General features: G+C 39.0%; 1 long non-coding RNA gene across 1 annotated transcript in view; it reads left to right on the top strand.

The window, feature by feature from the left end:
* The first annotated feature begins 485 nt into the window (after positions 1-485).
* Positions 486-19,868, top strand: part of LOC148393122 (uncharacterized) — a 29,194-nt gene continuing 9,811 nt past the window's right edge. The window contains exons 1-4 of the long non-coding RNA XR_015860425.1: positions 486-582; positions 1,005-1,090; positions 3,191-3,253; positions 14,373-14,481. This is a non-coding gene — a long non-coding RNA (uncharacterized LOC148393122). The remainder of the gene's footprint in view (positions 583-1,004; positions 1,091-3,190; positions 3,254-14,372; positions 14,482-19,868) is intronic.

Here is a 19,868-nt window from a genome sequence, read left to right on the forward strand (position 1 = left end):
TGCTCTGTTTACCATTATAGCTACTATATACGAGATCATGTGTCTATCTGACATATTTTTTGCAAAATATTTTTCAGTAGGTTTTGTGTATACTGTGTCTGTGAACTTCAAAAAAGACGGCCTTGTCTGACATGCAGTTGAAACACAAAGCCCAGCACAAAAAAACGTAAAAAGCTACTTATTCACTTGTAAAGAACAAAGCTTTCATTTGCTGCACTGATTGTAATATTGATAAAAAAAAAAAATACATTGTGTTTTTTTTTTTAAAGCAAAATCTTTGAAATATTAAAAGACACGTGCTCATATACTTTAAATTGTTGTCATTCCATTGAATCATTTTTAATGTAATTTTAAAGCTCAAACTTGAAATCTGGTACAACAAAACACCTTGTTTGAGCAACAAAATCACAGGATAGCAAAGAAGGGCCTTAGATACTGGACAAAAGTTTTAAAGACACGCCTTTACGCAACAATTATAAATAAGAGGAGAAGCAGTTCAACTGCAACCTTCCCAGTCATAACTGCAGAAGAAATTGTTGGGTCTAGACCGCCTCTTTGCTCGGAGCTTGCCAATATGGATTTGTAAGATTACATAACTATAATATTGCAAATCTAGCTGCTTTGAGTTACTATCTTATATGTGAGAATCACCACTTTTGACAGTGATTTCTTATTCCAATCCATTTTTTTTGACAGTTCAGCTGACACATATTTGACATACACATTCATGGATACACAAACACAATCATGTACACACACACAAAAAAACGGTCTTTCCCACTTTCTTTCACTCATAGCTTGCACAAACGTTCTTTCTCATATACTGTAACTATCTGACTTTTTCTTTGGTCTCTTGTCTTTCAAAGACACTTCCAAACATGCATTGTCATCAATTATTTGGTCTGTTTTATGAAATCACAGTGCAACCTGCCACTGTGTATGTTGCTATTCATAGTGGACACTCATCCTTGTTTTTCTTTTTCTGTCTGTTGCTTTGACTCCAGTAAAGATTGCATCAGTTTACATCAGCGACAGAGAAAGTGGCAAATCGGCCACCAAGATTTGCAAACTCCCAAGTCCCAGCATGAGGGTGGGTGGAGCACAAATAGAACTAACAGAATACATGCAGTACCATCCCTAGAAAAAAATCTTAACTTTACTGTAAAACTAAAGGAAGTAAAGTAGTGGCGACTGGGCAGTAATGATAATTGAAAATAATGTCTGTCAACAAAACATAAATGCAGGCTACATATCTGGAATACATGCTAGTCCCTCTTCCCATCAGATGCTAATGTTTTTAAAAATAATATGGTGCAAGGCCATAAAAAAATTGCCGCATTTCCACGTTTGCTTACATACATGCTTGCATTCACAGTCACACACTCACAAACACACATACACACAAACGACTTCAGCCTCCAACTTGCCCCTGCCCTCCATCCAATAATACTTTTGGCAGGCCCGAGCTGTAATTGGCAGAAGGTTTGCCATGCCGATAGACTCCCCTCAGCCCTTTGGGTCAAGAGTAATTTACTGAGCTGCTAAACGGCACTAGTTTTCTCCCTCCCTCCCACTCTCCCTACCCAGTTCAATCCAGCCACCCTCTCCTCCCCCTCCTTTTTTTTTTTGCCCTCAGTATCCCATATTGGAATTCCCATCCAGGCTGTATTACAAGCCGAGATGATGTCTTAATCCCTTGTTAATTAGGGACAACATCTCCAACAGCTGAGGCTAAAGCGGAGTGTGGTGGAGGCTCCTGAGACTTGAGGGCTGTGGCCAAGCTTGCAGCCCAGTCAGAAAAGCCTGGCTCTGGCTCTGGCACAGAGAACCGGATGTAAAGAGGGATGGGGGTGTAAGGAGGTGGTGATGATGCAGGTCCTTGTTGTTCCGCATGGGGATTGACTGAGGTTGCTGTCTAATCCACCACGGATGCTCTTCCATGGTAATAAGAGCCTGGATGGATAGGCAACCTGATGTTTCTCCTGGCTCAGGTCAGACCTTCTTCTCTAATCCACTATTATAGGTCAAGAGCTGGGTGGTCTAATGTTTTTTTGTTTGCTTTGTTGATGAATTTTGTTCCACACAGTATTTAAATGAATATGGACCAAAAAAATCTATATTTTTTCTTCTTCCATCTTACTTAATTGATATGCATGCTTAAAACATGAATGCACACAAAGAGCTGCTATTATTAAAGCTACATTTTATTTGCTAGAATAATCTACATGTAAGTGATGGAGGGTAAAAAAAAATCATTGAGGACAGGCCATCATGAAAAGTGTATTTAAGTTAAATTATAGGTCCTCCTGTTCTCCTTAAGACCCCCTGTAAAGCAAAGACTCTTGGGAGCTCCAAATGCAAGGTAATTATCAGACATTTTACCGCCTGCTATACCAGGCACACCTACCTGTGTGTCCAGCACTGGAGGGAAGAGATGGATTAAATTGGAGAGTAGAAGTGTGTGTATGTGTACGTCCATCCGTCCATCCATCCATCCATCCATCCATCCATCCATCCATCCATCCATCCATCCATCCATCCATCCATCCATCCATCCATCCATCCATCCATCCATCCATCCATCCATCCATCCATCCATCCATCCATCCATCCATCCATCCATCCATCCACACACAGTATATCAATTTTAAGTGAGTAGTTTATATATCTGTCTAGTTTTACCTTTCAAGCATGATACCATTCTCTTACTACAAGTGAGTGAGTAGCAGGGAAAAGCTCTGCGCCCTCATGTCTCATCCTGTTAAATTGTCTTTATTAAGAGTCAGGGACTGATCACACTGCTAAGTGACCTGTCAAGGTCACAGAAAAAGGGCAGCCCTGGCAATTAGTATGCTCTTTGGTGCAGCAGGGCTGGATTTGGCCTCTCCAACATTAGTATGCCTCACTGTGGGACTGTGGGGGTTACGCTAAAATACACTAGACATTAGTATGCATCTTCTCAGCCAACGATGTGTTGTGTTCATTATTAGTCAACCCCAATCGGGGGGCCTAGAATACACTCAAAGTTGTTATGGACTAACTTTGATATTTTATCCCTTCTGCATCTGTGTGCGTCATCTCAACCATTCTTAACTCAAGAATTAAACGCCACACTAATGCTGTTTTCCATATTATTTAGTCCGTCTCTTAGCAAAGTCTTTACAGTCACAACTGACTTAATCTTTTGCAGAACCTTCTGAACACAGATGGTGTCGCAAAGAAACCAAAGATCGATCTTCTGCCTGAAGCAAAGGTTAGAACAACCCTTTTTTCCCTTCCTTTATGGTTCAAGCTGTGCGTGTCTCCAGAAGCATTAGTATGCAACTCGCCAGCAAGCCAGGATAGGGCTCAGCTACATTGTTCTGCCACAATCAAATTAGCCCTGCTGATGAGGCCTGAGCTCTGTGACCTCCACAGGCCCAGTAGCTTCTCAAACCTACAACTGACAAAGTAGATCTGAGAGCTTGTGTCTACAGGGACAACAGGGGGCTCACATACTGATTTTTGATTATGTTGGCTCTATTTTCTATTATTTAAAGTAATTGAGATGAGAGACTGGCTGCAGTTGTGAAATAGATTTCCCTAGTAAGTTATACAAGAAGGTGATGGCAAAGGACTAACTGTATATAATAAGTGTGTCTGTTTTGCAGCCGTGTTTTTTTCAGTTCCTACAACTTTTCCATACAAGTCATGCCACACAATTGTCAGTCAGCTCATCTTCTGGAACCTTTCAGATGATTCGTTCTCTTCCCACGCCATCTATCTCTCCCTTCACCTCTTATCCACATTTGTCTGATTTAGAATGATTAGATGTGAGAGCTGACACCTGAAAATGCACTCGAAGCTTTGCTAAATACCAAATCAGACTATTTGCACTCAAGGTTCTGCCATGGAGTACCGTATTTCCGGTGACAATTGGAACAAAGAAAGTACACCGGCATTTCTGGCCCAGTATGCCAAAATTAACGTACTTACCTCCAACTGAAATTTCAGTACCACAAAGAGCTTTTCTTGTGCTCAAAATCTTGCTGCGACGAGACAAGAACATTCGTGACTGTAAATGTTTGCGGCCATGAAGGAACCCCAAAAATTTGTGTAGTAGTTTATCTAATCCAAAAATTAAAAAAATGACATGTACATACTGCCCTTATCTACATTTTGCCTTGATTTCACTTTAGTTTACTGATTTGAATGTCGATAGAACAACCCTGGAAGTCATTAAGATAAGAGCGACTTCTTGTCAGAATCAGACAAGAGATGTACTGTAAATATCTGGGGGCATGTGAAATGAAAAGGAAATGAAGTGTAGATCAAGTTTCTTGCCCTGATGAAAATGGATGCAACTTGACAGGTCACATAGTGACTCAACATGTCAACTCCAAATAGACAAGCCATTATTATCATTAGAGGTAATTTTCATCTCGCGCCCTTTTGTCTCCACTGTTAGTCACTCATTTTGTGGGGATGTTCATTTTCTTGACTGTCTATTATCATAAATCAAAATTACTTTCAAGCGCTAACATTGGGGGCTTCAGGCGACCAAAGTGAATGGCTTCATTTATTCATAGTACGATTTATAAAGCTAATCGTTTCTGCTTTTGTGCATGCAATAGGGATATATACAATATAGTTGGTGACAAAATTCATCAAAGGCAATATGTGATACATCGAAAATGGATAATTTGCAACAACATAATTAGCATGAATGTAAGATATTTCATGATTGTTGATTAATTACAGAACAATCAGCTCCAGGAAGCGGCTTGATATCCTATTAGTTGTCATTAAAAAAAAACTAATAATGTAATGTAAAAAAGTTCCAGTTTCAAACCTTTACTAAGATTATTAAGAAGACAACCAGTAGGATGGACCCCACCTACTGCCTAAACGTAGAACTATTCAATTACTAGAAGCCAGTTTAAAAACTTAATTTGAAGTAACAGGCTCTGATTTCTTTGTTCTGTTTCGAACCAAACTGCAGTGTTCTGTCAGGACTCAGCCTATACACATTCAAGGCTTCACAAAAAGTCAGAAATGATAGAACTCTTTCGACAACTCATAACTGCTGAGTCCCTCCATTATTTTTTTTCTTTTTGATATTCACCATGCAGGCTGGATTAAAGCCAAGATTTTGGCCCATAGGCTGTATATTTAACACCAATGTCCCATTGGCCCCATGCACTTTCCCTTAAGCCCCTCATGGCGTTCTTCTCAAGCCCCCTCCTGCAAAGCCCGGGCAAAATTTTATCGTATTGTTATTTGGAGTTGCAGGGCATTAGCGGCTAATGTCTTTACACTTGTAAATGAACCTTCCGCCCCTTCTAATCTATCTCTTTAATGCACTATGGATTTTATTTCATCTCATGTAATATCACATTCTCAATAATGATCATCAAGCTGACACTGTCCCCTCCTGCAGAAATTAAATCTCGCCACTGAGTGCAAAACTAATAAAAGATGTTGCGGAAAGGAAATAAAAATAAATAAACATGATGAATCGTAAGCAGCGGGGATTTGTATTCAGTTGCACTAGACAATTACACAAAGAATTGGAATTTATCAGCCGCTTTGCCTCTCGAAGGCTCAATAATGGGCTGCCATCACTGGGCAGGAACTCACAGACACCATCTCGCTAATAGAGATGTACAAGTATGCATGACACTTCCCTTCCATCAGGATGTACTACATACAGTGTGCAATCACATCTTTCTGCATACAAATTTCTCACACAAAGTAGAGATGATGGAAAAAAAATGTTGGTGATGGTGGCGAACTTCCTACAAAAATATATAATTTTCATAGTATCATAATGTCATTTATAGTTTCTATTCCACACTAGCGGTGATTGACGGACTAGGTGTGTGAGAATTTGGATTTTACTCCATACAGAAGAAAATGTAAACAAACAAGGCAATTTCAAATACAATCATTGAAATTGGGCGAAAATAAGGATTCATAGATGTTATATCAAGTTCCATCTGGGAAAACGTAATATTAGAAATGTGCAGCGCGTCCATGATGTTTTGAAATGCATTTAAGATGTCACCAATGCTGGACTTGAAAGACTGTCTTGCGCTCAATACTGTTTAAATCTTTGCAACAACTGATACAGATTCATCCATAAGCTCAGGGAATGAATATTCTTAACAATAGCAACATTTGTAGTGTCCCTTTACATAAAAAACACAACACAAAAAAGACAAAAGTGTGTTTGCCTTTTCATCTGGAATAGCATTTGTGTTTAAGGTCAAAGGTCAATGATGTTTGACCTGAGCGAGGGCTTCCTGGCTCACCATGTTATTGCTTGATCATGTAGCGGTTCTGTGGAATTTCTTCAACACAAAAATCCATCCAAGCTGACCTTAAGGACCATTTTTACATAATGTAGCTCAGTCATATTCAAACAAAAGTTTTTCTACAAAGTTGAAAGCACATAATTGTCTAAAAGGTCTAAGTAAGATAATGGTCACATTCAGTAAGCTGCCCACAATAAATCGCTGGACAAGCATCTCCCCAGATAGTTCACACCTGACCTCCTTGTCATCTTCCTGTGTTCTTTTCTCCTCGACTCTTCTCCTGGCCTCTGCCAGCCCTCCTTCCTCTCCTCTGGCTAGCTACTTGACAGTTGGAGCCAGTCAGGGTCACCTCCTACACTTCCCAGGGATTTGAAGGGTGCAGCTCCGGAGCTGGAGGCCCCACGCCCCAGCGGCTGCCTGACTTGCCCCCAGCGAGAAGGCAGTTGAAGTGCAGGCAAGTCCGGGTCACACTGCCGAATGCGAGCTGCGGGCCTCGAGGCTCGGCCAGGCTCGGCCAGGCACTGACACTTTTCTTGCTGTGAAATAAGGCCAGACACAGGCTGCCAGGCACTGACTTGACCTCCTCAAACTGATGTGGTACTCGCTGGCAGAGTTCTCACCACTGCCACCGAGGTTGAAAACAAACTCTGCCCCCTTTTCAGTTCTTACTTTTTCCTTTGTTTTTGTTGAAAGCTTTTTTTTTTCTCATTTCTCCTTAATTTTGTTCCTGCAACAATAACTTCCTGCGTCAGACTGAATGGAAGTTTATAGTCAACATCACAAACAGAAGAGTAAAGCACAACAATCTATTTTAAACGTCTGATTTGTTGCATTTTATTTATTAACAACATATAACAACAACAAAAATAATAATTCTCACACGAGAACATATTTCAATCTACATGTTACTGCTCTGAAATTGAGAAGTTTTTACCCTTCTCTTTCTCTCTTTTAATGTAAAATCTAGCAAATTATTTATTTATAGAAACTCCACTTTTTGTGATAAATAAAAACATTTCCAAAGTGAATTAATGACTGCAACTACACCCTAGCTTGAGCAACCTGATTCAAAACAATAGCTGAAATTCTTTGACAGGTAAAAAAAACCTCCTTTGACTGTTCCTGTCAGCTCCTTGAATTTGATTCCATTTGATGTATCTTAACATTTCACATATTTCAAGAGATTAAAAAAAGGGTGAGTATTAATTCAGCAGTCATTTAAAAGATATCCCGCCAAGGTAATTCAGGTTAATTGAACCTCTGTTACCATAAAAATGTCTTCTAAATCTATCCTCACTTTTTTTGTCTCTGGCAACATCTTGACATATCATCATCCGAGGCTTTGTTTAATCAAATTACACCGGCGCTTTCTCAGATGTATTAAATATGTGAGAAGGAATAAAAACGAATTAAAATCTTAATCAGAAATGTATTGCATATTGTATTCTTTGCTCTGTCATTCCGCTGCCTTCATGTGTCCATCTTTCGTTGCATGTGACAGCTACTTTTCTGACTGGCGTTTGCAGGCTAAATTGGCCCGTCTCAGTCAGCGAAGTGTCTATGTTTGATGTCAGATAATGTTCACTGGTGAGTCGGAGGGGGGAGTGTGAGATTAAAGACGAACCACTGATAATTATACCCAACTCCACAGTTGTCCTAACCCTCCTCAGCTAGTTGAAAGAAATTTCCCTCTGATGAGCAAAACAGAAGGAAGTTGATGGAGAGGGAAAAGAAAAAAAGTGAAGAGGTGATGCTTCTCTTTGAAATTGGTTTCCTATTTCTGTTGTGACCTATGTAGCCTCTGCCAATTTAAGAAGAGCGCGACTGTATTATCAATATACTGTGGACACAAACCTGGCCGGGGTTTGCCGACATGAACTGCATGTGAAATTTGCAACAAAAACTAGTAAAGAAGTAATTAGTATAAGCCGTCAATCCAAGAAAAATAACAAAAATGATGTCATCGTCCATCCACTCTGGAAGATAATGGTGCAGTAAACAGTGGCGGCAAGCGCACGCTGTGAGCTCCAGCTGTGACATCTCTCATTCTTGCTTTGCAGTACACAAAAGTTGTTGTTTTTTGACATTTCAGGCAAATTCATCAATAACAAGTACAAGTAAAGTTTTGTGATCTTTCTATGCTTTACTCACATTTTAACTGCAAATGCTATTGACTTTTTCTATTTTGTCACAATGCACCAACAAAAGTGGCTGGCAATGTTTTTTTATATTTTTTTAGAGTGTTGTTTGTTGTTGTTTGTATCCAATCAATTGCAGCAGATATGATGACTGCAATTAGAGACAGACAGAAATACAAGCCATCGGAATGATTCAAAAATATCGATGGCCGTCTTACCAACACTGAAATTTCTCCATAAAGTCTCTGAGAAGTGTATAGTCAATCACAAGGCATCCTAAATATTTTGTCAACATAGAAAAATAGTATAAGGCCAGATAAAAAAAAAAGTAGGACATTTAAAAAAAATGCATACACCATACTCCCTTTTACGTCTATTCAAGTGTATATTGGAAATATTTTACCATAGGAATATAGTATTTTCCACCACCCATATTTTCATTTCTTTCTATTGTATATCATTTCATTCCATCCTGCATTCTGTCGAAAATGGTATTACAATCATTATCATCACTCTGAAGTGTATGATTGCAAGACCTAGCAGGGGATGATGTTCCATGCTGAGGTTAAGCCTGTGTGCAATGCTTAAATGACAGAGCATATATTAATAGGAGATCCATCCAATTATCACTAATGGAGCTTTCTGATGTGATACACTACACCATCATTTCAGCTCCAAACAGATATTGAGAACAATTTCCCTTATTGATTTACAGGAATGTTGGGAACAACTCGTGTGTGTCGACCACAGCGCTTAATAACTTGATGTCCTGTACATACGGCAAACAGTAATGTACTCAGTGTATTTCGGCCAAAACACACCTCTAAAATCTATGGATGATTTTGGAATACCGGATATAAATAACACGATGCATCCTGCATGTTACATTTCTCATGATGCTCTTCAAGGATAAATATAATTAGCACATTTAGCCAATAATAATAATGCTAATACATGCTATTCATTCATAATCAATGAGCCATAATGTAATATGAGACAATCAGCCATTGTGTCAAGTAGTTCACTTGACTTCTCAGAGCTCCAAGCTGCCTTGCGATATCGATGCACAAATCACGAATAATCATTTTTAATAATAATCTTTTCTTGAACCCCAAATTTATTTCACAGATTTGATTATTTTAACTTTACTTTGACGGAAGTCTGGACAAGTTAATTTTGGTCGATTGGCAACGTACTGTGACATATTTTATATATTTTTTTTCTGTAACTTCTGATCTCAGGTTTTGGACAGGTGTGATAATGTTTACTGCGTGTGTGATGTTGCTCACCGTGGTCCAAGAAATCAAATCTTTAGGGAATTTGTGTGAACGCTCCCAGACATAGGAAATTAGAGGGAACATTGCCTACAACAATGTCTTCATGTGAAAGCGGGCCGTGGCGCAAAAATGATTGGAGACCGCTGCTAGAGAACGATGCCAAATCAGCTGATCGTGCGGCCCCATACCGCAAGTATGTATCCCCTGCTGGTTGGCTGTCGGCAGCCATCATTCAGCAAGCTATATGCTTGATCATGCACCCTAAGTAAATAGCACTCTACCCTCCCACCTGATTTTTTTTTTATTTTATACTCATCACATGGCCTCAAATCATATCACGCAGAAATCCTTTATTTTGTAAACAACCTGTGCCATGCTTGGTATGGCAGTCAGATTCCACCACAGGCTATTGCAGTACAAGATTTAGGCCCTTATTTTCTCCAATCTACTCTCCACCTTTCTCACTTTATTACCTTTGTAGCATGTGTCAAGATCTATTGCGAGAGTGCCACTTAATGAAGCCATACCTGAATTTATTCGCCCACACTTCAGCATAGACCGAGGGAGAACGTACCAATTAATAGAATGTTAGAGCACACAGTGATTTATAATTAACAAGCATGCAGGTTATAGTAAACATAACACTCAGTGTAATAGCCCAGGAGAGACAAGAAGTGGTGAAAGAACTGAGGAGGTGGAGAAGGTGGATGGAAAAAATAAACTTGAGTTGATTTGTCCCTTGGTAGATGAGTGTGAGTCCTTGTGGCTGACAGGAGCTGTCTAAAGCAGCTAAATGAATAATCATCTGTGAGTTAGACTGCAGACAAACGCTTAACGAGGATGATGTGAACCTTGCTGACATGAGGAGGCTGGAAAGAAAAAGCGAGAGCTATTGCAAGACCGCAAACGTACCCGGCTTGGAAAAGAATGTCTCTCATTTTATAGTGCCTATGAAGTCGTTATAGGCCAAAAGCATCCTTACCTATAATGTAAATGATTTCTTTGTCAGATCTGAATCTGTCTAGTCATCTTCAGTGCCAGTGCATAATAGCATCTGCGCACCAAAGACAAACTGTAGGAAGCCAAAGTGATAGCTAAGAAATGGTCTTGAGGTTGAGGGGGGTTATTTTATGAATGTGGAAAAATTTGAGAAATATTTGGCTCATCCGGTGGCATTTATATGGCAAATAAAGTCCTACCTGCCTCACAGCCATATCGCTTGGCACATTTACTTCGCCTACTTTAGCTATAAGCTGTGAGAGGATGCATTACACGGAGTTAAGAACAGTGAAGGGGCTTTGCCACGCAGAATGAGAAGAACATCACCGTGTAGCTCAGCGTCAAGGGGCTGTTTGCATTTACAAAAGGCAAAAGTTCAGGCAATCTGAATTTTTGAATACGATAGGCCAATAATTCTGACACTTGAAGGACTTCCTTAGAAATACTTTACAAATCTCTTGCAGACAGTATATAAAGAAACATATGTAAATATGAAATCTAAATCCAAATTAGACCGAATGAGGCTTTCAAAGCATATATTATAAATCTATAAAAGCAAAAAAAACCCTTGAAAACTGTTTAAAATTAATAGAGCCACATCACATTTATTGTACAAGATGTAATTTTACAGGGTAAACTAACATTGCAATTTAAATAAAATACATACACTTCATACAGTTATTTATTATTATTAATTATTATTATTATGATTATTATTATTATTATCTTGAAGGCTATAATTTTGGATCTGGATTTTTTTTTCATTATTGCATTTCTCTTGCATACATTGCTAATTGTTTCACTGATACTGACTGCATCATTTATGTGCCACTAAGAGAGCCCCAATATTGCCAACACAAACAACACTGCAGCTCAGGGGCTCCTGACCACAAATTGGCCTATTTTGGAGAGAAATGGCAAAGCTAGATAACATTATTCAAATGATCTGTTGTTCACTTGAAGGCATATGTTTTAGGTGTTGTGCAATGGTTTTTTAATGGGCCAGCTAGTATGAGCTAATATACAATACAGCACAAATGAAGACAGCAGTGTCCTGCAGGGTTCCCACGGTAACATTTCAACCTCTTTGAATGCTGATTGGCCATCTGGTATTGTTTTCTGTCACTCCCTATTAAGCTCATTGATCCTCCCGCCCTGTCTGCGGCATGTGGCTGATCATGGTGGATCAGTGTATGTGCCTGTAATATGAATATGGTATGATTACACGACTTTATGATCTCTGTCTGTGTGTTCGCCGACGCAGCCCCTCCAGCTACACTTATGTTGGCTGTGCTTGTGATTGGGCTGTTTATGTGGCAATTGCACTTAAGGATAAGCAGAGATTTCTCCTGAAGAAATATTGTATGATGTTTTTCGGTCAATGCAGTGGACAGTATTAAGTAGCATCACTTAAGAGCTCACAGCTATTGTTTGCGCTTTGTCATGTGTGTGTTCAATATTCTTGAATTATCCCTTTTTGAGGTATTTTCAAATTACAATCATTGTTTTGATGAATTGTTTACTTTGTGTAATTTTTTTTTTCTACATTGGATTAACATGATAGCAAGTTGGCTTCCATTTCCATAACAGTGGGAAATAACTGCACTCTTGGTATGCCCACCCTTATTCTTCAGCATCTGGTGTTTTATCTTCAGTATGAATGGAGCCAGTGTTTTTGCAAGACTAAGACAAAGAAAAACAAAATCTGTAATTGTATGTTATCAGGTGCCAAAAGATTGGGAACACATCAACTAATAGAAATACGAGTATGATTATTTATTTAAGAATTGCAGTAGACGCTTTAATTTCAAACATATGTTCAGGGATGCCGTGGACGCGTCACTGCCGACTGATTTACGGATTCACTATGCAATTCAATTTCTCAATCATAGGGGGACATATTTTCAGACTGGATCTCTATGGAATCCACATCTTATGGAAACGGCATCATCTTAAAATTACGATCACTCCTTCAGCTTCTGGCCACATACTGTACGTCATGGCTACTTGTATGTTTAAATAAATATTTCAAATCTCTAACAATCTCACATCTCTTACACTGACGTCGCAGAAGGAAAAATAATACATTTTACAATGTATTGAGTTATTTTTCTTATGTCTTTCCTCATTGAAATCCAAGATGCAGCCATGATCATGCTGAACCACCGACGGCCTTCCCTTTCTTGCTCTTTTCTTACCGTGGCTCATTTATTTATATTAGTATTCAGACAAAAGGCTTGTGAAGCAGAATCACAATGGCTGATATAAGCAGCCATTCAAATTCCACTTTTTTCTTCTCTTTTTGCTAAGAGGATTTCTGTCTGGTCCATGTATCAGACCCTCTCTCACTTACGAGGACAAAGTCACCCCTCACATGTGTGCTGAGTAAAAGTAGTGTCTTGCCGCGAGCTGTTTGGCTAATGACAGTTATACAAATGGAAAAGTAGGAGAGAGGGGAGGCTTTGGATGCAGATTTGGATACAAATACGTGTACATTTATACAAAGATATATAGATACACTGTCTCAGACTGGCAAGGCATCAAACGATTGGCCGGTAAAATAGCATGCATGCTCAGTCACACGTGTATAAATATTCATGCATACATGCACACCTCCATAGCTTATCCCCTAACTGGCCACCAGTCAAAATGAGCCTTATTCTCAAGGGTTTATATTTTCTCCAGGCCGGGCTTGGCTAGGCACACTGAGTTAAGATGGCAGCCAAACAATCTCTCCTCTCACTTCTACCATTTCTTCCTTTCTAATGCTAATGCCTGGATGAATATATTCCCTTTTCCACTGGCATGCAAGAGAGCCAAATTTCTGATTACCTCCTGTGACAAAATTCCATTGCATCTAGGTCAAAAACTGCTTCAAAGGAATGACAGGATTGTGATGGTTTGTTTTCAAAGTACATATATAAGTTATCTAAATATAATTCAATGTATGATAGGTGCGTAGCTGTTGACGTGATGTACGTCTAGTCTCTCTAAAGTAAGTACATGGACAGCCCACAACAAATATGGAAGTCAACCAGCGGAAACAGAAATGTGTATAATGAAATAGGACAGCAATGAATATATTACATCAAATATGATGATTTAAGTTGTTTAACAGTGTCATTTAGTGTGCAATGTGCAAACTGTCATAATCCCACAAGTCTTTATAAAATTCTATTTTGCCATACAAATGACTTCTACAAAGTACATCTATGCACGCACGGCCCAAGGGAGTACAGTAATAAAGTCTGCCCTACCAGTGCGTGGAAAACTATCAAGATCAGAGGAGTAGAACATTTTACCACCAAGGGCCACAAACGCAAACATTCACTTTAAGTTCATTAAATCCATAAAATCAATCAGTCAGTATGAGCCAAGAAATGCTAAGCAATTATATATAGGTAAATATATATGATAAGACATATATGTGGACACAGGTTAGTGTATGTAATTTAATTTCCTATTTAATTTATTTATTATTCAATAAAAAAAGAATTTCAAAACAAAATTTAATATGTCTCCACTTAGAATTACACTTGCCAACAACCTCTCAGAACACCATAGTGTTTGTAATTTAATGACTACCTGTATTGCTAAAATTTCAAAGACCATTTAATTATGTATTTACATTCCTTTGCCATTTCCTTTCCTGACATTTTTAGAGACACACAGAAAATGAGCTGGAGCCAGGAAGATCTGGTTCTTACTACAGACTACAGACTACAGAGTCCCAAAAGTAATATCCACAAAACAGAGCCTCCTGGTGTAAAGGTGAGCCCCAATATGAAAATACACACCATTCAAAGATTGCTTTTTATGAATATGATGCAGGATAGTCCTAAGTAAAGCCAGTGGTATATATCACGAGAGGTGAAAATACTTTATTGATGCACAGTAAATCTGACACAGGTTTATTCGGGCACTATATTCCGAACATTAAACTGGAGTCTGCTTCTATGTTACATGATGAAACACAGGATGGTGTCTGAAATGTCACTGAAAGAGAGATAACTTACTGTACAGCCTTTACTGTGTTGTGTCTGTGCACGTATAATACAAGGTGACATTACTAATTTGCCTCCTGACATGACGCGACCGCTGTGTGTATGCGTGTGTATATATATATATCGACTGGATGTCTTGCCAATTTTCCCACTGATGTCACATTTCAATGGTCGCTAAGTTGGCTTGAGCCAAGCAAAGAAACAGTTTCTTTAGTACGTGGCGGCATCCAGTTGCCGCAAAACTAAAATAGATCACATTAGAAAATCTCCCTCTTGGGTTTGGAACACACTGTGAGTATGTTGATGGTGGCCAGATAATCATTTGATTCTATTTGAACTAGTGAAGTGTTTGTACGCTTCTGTGTTTTTGTGCCAGGAGAGTTAACGACCACCGTAAATCGTACAGAGCTTGGTGTCTTGATTTGTGCACAGTTGCTTCTGAGGGTGTCCATGTGTGTTCTCTCACTAGCTGTTTTTTTTTCCTATAAAAGCAATTTGCCCCATGCTTGGGCTCGGCAATGAGCAGATGCTTGCATTGTAAATGATGATGCGAGGGGCCATAATAAAGAGTTGATAAACACAGAATTAGTGCTGTGTTGTGGGCTTGCAGAGAAAAGAAGGGGAGTGGCTGACGTGGTAAAAGATTTGGTCGAAAAAAAAATCACTTACATAGAGACAGAAAAAAGACAGAAGAGACAAAAGAAAAATGTGCTTACATAGAACACAAGTTAATCGCTTTCTTTCAACAAGACTACAAAGTATAAAAATGTGTTCTAATTATGGTGGCTTACCCTTCAAGTATTGCTATCAAATAATGTCGGCACATTAATTTTCAGCACAAGTTATGGATTCAAATGCCCATCTAAGGAAAGATGCGTGTAAAATGTGCTTATAAGACGAATAAAAAAAATAAAAGTGAGATCAAACTTCAGACCTTTGCTTATGATTCTTGGAAGAAATGAAATAAAACTTCCTTGCAATCAATTAATGTCACTCATCCAAGTTGTGAAGGTTCTGTGACAGTCCCAAATATTGAATGATGATTTTTTTTAACTGTCCACTCAATTAGTTCATCTTTTATGGGATGCTATATATTTTTTATACACTGTACGTATTATTTTAGCTAGTGGTGGCACTTAAAGGAATATAAAAACACTATTGTTACTGTACTCTATGTACAGCTTTCAAGTGCCACTTATTTTTTGTAATAATTTTACTTCCTAGTACTATTTGAAAACAGGTACATGTACTTTCTACTTCATCAAAAAAGACTCGTTACTTTTTTCAACTGCCAAAAGACACAATGGACAGAGCGAGATCTGAACAATTTACCTCGTGTGCTATGCCCACCCCAACATGATGTGAGACATTGCATTTATTTATATGCAAATGAAGTCATGGGCACCTTTCATCAATGTTTACTTTTACAAGAAAATATAAAAAAAAAAAAAGATGAGGCCCAGGCTTAAATCACATCAAAATCTGTGCAAGCATTAAGTTGATGATTTAAAATGCCATGTGTTGTAGTCTTATGACTACATTTTCTTTTGTTTAATTTATATCTGCTGCAATCAGATTATTTTAGGGGCATATTTCCGACAAACAAGATTCTGTGTCGAGTGTACCATTATTGAAGTCATCTGTGTATGCAAAATATGAAAATAATGAAATCAAACAAAACATTCTACAGTCTAGATTATACTGGCTACACATTCATGAATGATTGGTGCATTTATGCGAAATTGCTTCAGGTTTTGAATACAGAAACAAAACTAATTTGAAAGGTTGAGTCTTTGTACACTCCACTTTTTGTAACTCATAAACAAGAAACAAACATACTTCCACATCACATGGGTATAAAAAAAAAAAGACAACTGTTATTTATTTATTTATTGTTATATAGGGTATCGGTCAAGGACACCACAGGACCAGATTTAAGATTAAATTTATGAATAATTTTCATATGCATTGCCTGTTTTTTTTAAATAAAGGATATCAACAATTTTGCCTGCCTGTGTACATTCACAATTCGTGCATGCTCAAGTCCCATTGAGTCGGTTGGTCACTGTATCTGTTTTATTTTTTTTCTCACATCTTCTGTGTCAGGCATCTTATTTAGGTCCCAAAGGGAAACGTGTCTAACATTACACACCTCGTCCGTATGTGTGCGAGTGAAAGAGACTATCTCTGTGTTGTTTCCATAAGCAGCAATGTTTTTGTGTGTATATGTGCACCAACAGCACAGTAAACTGAAAGAAGGCCATCATTCTTAATGCAGTCTGTGTCATCAGTTCCTGTGACAACAGAGGGAATGATGCGCTCGATACATATGAAACAGGGCGCCATGCATAAACATGGAGGCTGCAGGAAGAGGAGGGTGAGGGGAAGCGCTGGGGCGAACTTATATGGCAAGTGTGTGTGTGTGTGTGTGTCTGTGTGTACCTCACCTACCTGGACCAGTGTGTATTTCTCTTTATTATTCATGAGCCCTCCCCTCAGAGTGCTGTCACTAGCCCCTCCCTCTGAAATGAGTTTGTGTGTGTGTGTGTGCGTTTGTGTGATGAATGGTGACAGCTCGATCAGGATTAAGATCAAACACTGCTCAACGTCATACTCTGCTAGGTCCACCGGACATGTTTGCCCCCACACACACTCACACACCCAATTATTGTTGTTTTAATGTTTTATCATACAATTCAAATAAGAAAAGGATAAGGAGTCAAAATAAGTCATTATCCCAATGTTTAGATTTAACACCAATATAAAAATGATATCGTATAATCTAATAGACATGATCTAATATACCTATAAAGTGCTTCACAAATTTATGATCCAAAGTGTCATATTTATTGCTGACTGAGCTCAAACGATTCAGGATTTTCATCAGGAATTTCAAACCTATTTACCTATTTGGATCATATTTTGGAGAGGCCAAGGTATTGTACTCACAACACGTCCAAAACAAACAAAGTGATCAAACAAAGGGCGATATGTAGACTCATGGAAATAAAGTCCAGTTAGTTCTGAAGGCTGACCGGTCAAAAGTTGCTCATTGTGCCACTGGAAGTTGGAGAGATGACTGATGCAACAGTTTTGGCCACCTTGTCAAAATGAGAGTATGTGACTGGTGTGGTAGATCCAAATACCCTTTCTGAAATGAACCCATGCCCAGCTGTGGATCTTGACCTTGAGCATTTAGTGAGCTGGTATTAGGTCAGTGAGAAGCCACATACAAAAAATGGCGATTGAGCTGCAGAGCCAGAACAGATGTCTAGAGCTACTACGGAGCTAAAAATGGGAACTTTAGCCTCCGCAAAGCCAGAACTGAGACCTTGGGATGCCACAGAGTTGGAACTGGGGCTGCATAGTAAGTGTGATCAGCTTGACATCATAATTCACGGTCATCAGAAACAAAAAAGGCAAGAAAATGACAATGACATTCACTTGGACATCTCTGTTGGTCACAACGTGATGATCCCATATAAATGGTCAGTAAAGTAAAAGAACGGAAAGACATAAGTGAAAGGAAAATTGCAGCAAAAAAAGAGGAACGAGAGGTGTCTAAGAAGCATAATTAATCTAGAAGATCGGAATAAAGTCAAATAAATAAATGAAAAAGAAGATCAAATAAAGTCAAGTGTCGAGTGGCTGGGTGGACAGAAAAACTAGCACAAGGAGGACAAGTACATGAGAGAGGAAATAACAAGAGATCTGATGAGTGGCTTGCTTGGCAGGCTTGATGGTGAAGGCAAGCAAAGGCCCACACTATTTGCTTTGATCATTCTGTTGTGATGGGTGTTTGTCGTGGTGGAGTGCCGGCAAGAAAAGCAGGTAAACCCAAGCAAGAGGAACCAAGCAAGGAAGAAAAAAACTTCCACACAAAAGGCAAACTAAAGGCACTGGGTAGCTGGGGTAACAGAAAAATAAATATGCTATTTTATATGAACATTTTTGGTGTGATGTTAACAATGGGTATTAGCAAAAGAAACAAAAACGATCCAGGATCCTTTCGGTTGCTTTGTTTTGCGATGGTCTTGGGATCCCCTGGACCAAGAGGATTCGGAGAGACAAGCCAGGGCTTCTTTGCTTTTAATCTGCAGCCCTTGCAAACTGACCTTGAATAAATGACATACAATGGTTTAGAGTTTTTTTTTTTTTTCTGACTGGCATTTTTTTTTATTCAATCTGTAATGCAAGAATGCTGGAATAATCTCTCTATCTATATATCAACTAAATAACCAGTTCCGTCCCGAGGTTTATCATTTCAACCACTGGCGACTTTAAATATTTTGCAAGAATTTTTTTTTTTTTTTGCAGATCAATATTCAAGTATCACTACATTTTCTTTGTTTTGTTTGAGATTATTATGTCAGATCAAACAATGTTGATCTCATCTTTTTGCGTGCATCAGCATGCATTGATATTAGCATGTGCTCTGCATTTTGAGGCAGAGTATAGCAGACAAATTCTTTATCCTTTCCAAATACATTGTCCCCCCCTCCCTCCCTCATCCCCCAACAAGATGCGCGCATACACACACACACACGCACACACATACTGTCCATGCTCAGGGAGTGAGGGCAACTATGGTCTCCCTGTTCCCCACACAGCATTCCAAAGTGAGATGTTTTCAATCCACTCATTATAGAAGGGTTGCACAGGGTCAAGTTCAATGCCAGGGAAAAAGAGCTTCTACTCTGAGGGGAGCACCAGACAAACACCCAAGCAAAACATGCGTACACAAACACACACACACATGCAAAATGATGCTCGCACACTCACACACGCACAACAATGCAGTCGGAACAGCATGAAATTCTGCCTGCCAAGCTCGGGATTTTGTGTAAATACACTAAAATTAGCCACATTTTGCATTTCAACTGAAGAAGGCGCAGTGGAAAGAAAAAGATCTGTGCACATGGAGGGATGGCAGAGGTTGGATGGGGTGCTGTTTGGGTGACGAGGGGAAACTCTCTGCGAAGTAAACATGTTTGGGAGGGGCGTATAATGATGTCGTTAGTATGCATCACAGCCCGTGTCTTATTCTCTGTTCTATTTGTCACTCTTTCACCATCATGTTTTTCCCCCCCTTGCCTTCCCCCGTGAGAGTTGTCGACTTTATTCTTGGGAAGCGACTGTCTGAGAGTGAATAGC

This window comes from Syngnathus floridae, chromosome 9 (assembly GCF_059516105.1).
Source record: "Syngnathus floridae isolate MCC-2025c chromosome 9, RoL_Sflo_1.0, whole genome shotgun sequence".
Taxonomy (NCBI): Eukaryota; Metazoa; Chordata; class Actinopteri; order Syngnathiformes; family Syngnathidae; genus Syngnathus; species Syngnathus floridae.